The sequence below is a fragment of the Lipotes vexillifer genome, unplaced genomic scaffold, assembly GCF_000442215.2.
Source record: "Lipotes vexillifer unplaced genomic scaffold, Lipotes_vexillifer_v1.1 scaffold329, whole genome shotgun sequence".
Lineage (NCBI taxonomy): Eukaryota > Metazoa > Chordata > Mammalia > Artiodactyla > Lipotidae > Lipotes > Lipotes vexillifer.
The window spans coordinates 578,019-581,738 of record NW_006774067.1 but is presented as its reverse complement, the minus strand read 5'-3'; positions in this window follow the sequence as shown (position 1 = coordinate 581,738).

Sequence of the window (3,720 nt, the reverse complement as noted above, 5' to 3'; positions counted from 1 at the left end):
TCACCTTCATGGACCTCAGTTTCCTTACTTATAAAATACACACAGGCTAATAACATACTTTTCATTTACTGAAAGGGTTATTATGAAGATTTTATGTAAAAACAATGCAAAAGTACTTTAACCTCAAAACAAATATGGAAAGACATAAGAAATGCTGGGTATAAGCAAGATCATCTAACGAAGAGTTTCCAAGTCCAGAGAAGAATTATCGTATTACTCTTACCATTCAAGTATCCTTACTGTTCAAACAGAAATTGAATGTGTGTTAGATCTAGCATACATGTCTTTCACTTTCAGCATTTCAGATCTTCTCAAACTTTAAGGAGCTTTCTCACATACTTTTAAAACACAAAGTCGTTCTCTGCATTCCTTTTTAAAAATAGGTTGTCCTGTCATTTGGGGGCAATTGCCCTTTCCAGTTTTGCTTGTTTTCAGCATTAGTCCAGGAGAATTTTTCCATGTTGTTTATTCACTCTTCCTTTGTCCCTATACCCAGATCCATACTTGGAAGGCAGAATGATAATTGTGAAAAGAGCACTGAACTGGCTGAGATCCAGGAAGTAGGTTTTAGACACAGTTCTAGCAGTAACTAGAATTCGATAACATTCACCATCATTTAATCTATCTATGCCTCATATTTGTTGAGTTGTAGAATCTCCAAGTTTGAGAGATAAACAACAACAGATCATTGATTTTCCTGTCCCAGGGAAAAATAAAAACCTGCTTCAATCTTTTATACAACATCCTCAATGAAAGAAAGTATGATATGATGGACTTGGGAGTCAGAATCAAATTTAAATCCCTGCTTAACTACATACTACCTGTGTGACCTTGGGAAAGTTGTTTATATCCTCCATGCCCCAGGTTCTTTTATCTAAAATGGAAATAATAATATACGACATCGGGTTGTGGTGAGGATTTCATGAGATGATGCATGTAAAGCACTTAGTATGGAGCCTGGCACATGATGAGGAACTCAACAAATAGTTTTGCTGCTTCCTCCCCCCCTGCCCCACACTCCTTCTCTTACCCCTCCATCTGAGCATTACCAGTGATAGAAAACTATTATGTTCTAAGATATCCCACTCTAATTTTGTAAAGTTATCATGGTTAGAAAGTATTCCTCCTAGTCAATCAAAATTGCTCCGTTTAGCTCTACGCATACTTTTTGTCCAAGTGCTGACTTCTGGGGTCATGACTGCCTTTTATATACTTGAAGATGACTATCATGTCTGTTATGTTACCCTACTCTTCTCTTAACTCTTTTATTTTTTCATCACTTTCCTCTCAAGATCTTCAATTAAGCTTCGCATACCAACTTTCAACTAACTCTTGACTTTTTGCCATTAACTTGATACCAACCTTTTCAATCAAAATTTATATACTAAGATGTAATAGCCTTTGTTGCTAAGAAATGTAGTGATTCTTCAGGCTAATCTTCTTTTCCTGCATCTACAGAGAACCTGTAGTCACTCAGGGCATGGGTCTGTCTTCATTTGCACTGCCAATTCTGCCCATTTTGATTCTGTACCTGAGACAAACCCTTTTTAATTTAAGGTTATATTGTTCTTTATAGAGTTTATGGAGAATATAAGGTGGCATTTTCAACCCTATGATGATTTTTACATAAAGAAATGTGTGGAAGCACTCATAACATTTTTATGTACCCTAAAACGTTAGATTGACTAATCAGATTTCATTTTTATGGTGTGCTCCTGAAAGTTGAACCTTAAAAAATATCGTACAATCCATCCACAGAATAAGCCTATAAGACAGAGAGATTGTAAACATTATTTGCCTCAACTTTGGGTTTTTGTTTTTTTTTTTTTAGTATTAGTTGTGGGGTTTTTTTCGTTGTTTTTTTTATACTGCAGGTTCTTATTAGTCATCAGTTTTATACATATCAGTGTATACATGTCAATCCCAATCACCCAATTCAGCGCACCACCATCCCCACCCCAACGCAGTTTTCACCCCTTGGTATCCATATGTTTGTTCTCTAAATCTGTGTCTCAACTTCTGCCCTGAAAACCAGTTCATCTGTACCATTTTTCCAGGTTCCACATACATGCGTTAATATACAATATTTGATTTTCTCTTTCTGATTTACTTCACTCTGTATGACAGTCTCTAGATCCATCCATGTCTCAACAAATGACTCAATTTCGTTCTTTTTTTATGTCTGAGTAATATTCCATTGTATATATGTACCACATCTTCTTTATACATTCATCTGTTGATGGGCATTTAGGTTGCTTTCATGACCTGACTGTTGTAAATAGTGCTGCAGTGAACATTGTGGTACATGACTCTTTTTGAATTATGGTTTTCTCTGGGTATATTCCCAATAGTGGGATTGCTGGATCATATGGTATTTCTATTTTTAGTTTTTTAAGGACCCTCCATACTGTTCTCCATAGTGGCTGTATCAATTTACATTCCCACCAACAGTGCAAGAGGGTTTCCTTTTCTCCACACCCTCTCCAGCATTTGTTGTTTGTAGATTTTCTGATGATGCCCATTCTGACTGGTGTGAGGTCATACCTCATTGTAGTTTTGATTTGCATTTCTCTAATAATTAGTGATGTTGAGCAGCTTTTCATTTGTTTCTTGGCATCTGTATGTCTTTGGAGAAATGTCTATTTAGGTTTTCTGCCCATTTTTGGATTGGGTTGTTTGTTTTTTTAATATTGAGCTGCATGAGCTGTTTATATATTTTGGAGATTAATCCTTTGTCCGTTGATTCGTTTGCAGATATTTTCTCCCATTCTGGGGGTTGTCTTTTTGTCTTGTTTATGGTTTCCTTGGCTGTACAAAAGCTTTGAAGTTTCATTAGGTCCCATTTGTTCATTTTTGTTTTTATTTCCATTACTCTAGGAGGTGGATCAAAAAAGATTTTGCTGTAATTTATGTCAAAGACTGTTCTTCCTATGTTTTCCTCTAAGAGTTTGATAGTGTCTGGCCTTACATTTAGGTCTTTAATCCATTTTGAGTTTTTTTGTGTGTATGGTGTTAGGGAGTGTTATAGTTTCATTCTTTTCCATGTGGCTCTCCAGTTTTCCCAGCACCACTTATTGAAGAGACTGTCTTTTCTCCATTGTCTATCTTTGCCTCCTTTGTCATAGATCAGTTGACCATAGGTGCGTGGGTTTATCTCTGGGCTTTCTATCTTGTTCCGTTGATCTATGTTTCTGTTTTTGTGCCAGTACCATATTGTCTTGATTACTGTAGCTTTGTAGTATAGTCTGAAGTCAGGGAGTCTGATTCCTCCAGCTCCGTTTTTTCCCCTCAAGACTGCTTTGGCTATTTGGGGTCGTTTGTGTCTCCATACAAATTTTAAGATGATTTGTTCTAGTTCCGTAAAAGATGCCATTGGTAATTTGATAGGGATTGCATTGAATCTGTAGACTGCTTTGGGTAGTATAGTGATTTTCACAATATTGATTCTTCCAATCCAAGAACATGGTTGGTATCATCTTCAATTTCTTTCATCAGTGTCTTATAGTTTTCTGCATACAGGTCTTTTGTTTCCCTAGGTAGGTTTATTCCTAGGCATTTTATTCTTTTTGTTGCAATGGTAAATGGGAGTGTTTCCATAATTTCTCTTTCAGATTTTTCATCATTAGTGTATAGGAATGCAAGAGATTTCTGTGCATTAATTTTGTATCCTGCAACTTTACCAAATTCATTGATTAGCTCTAGTTTTCTGGTGGCATTTTT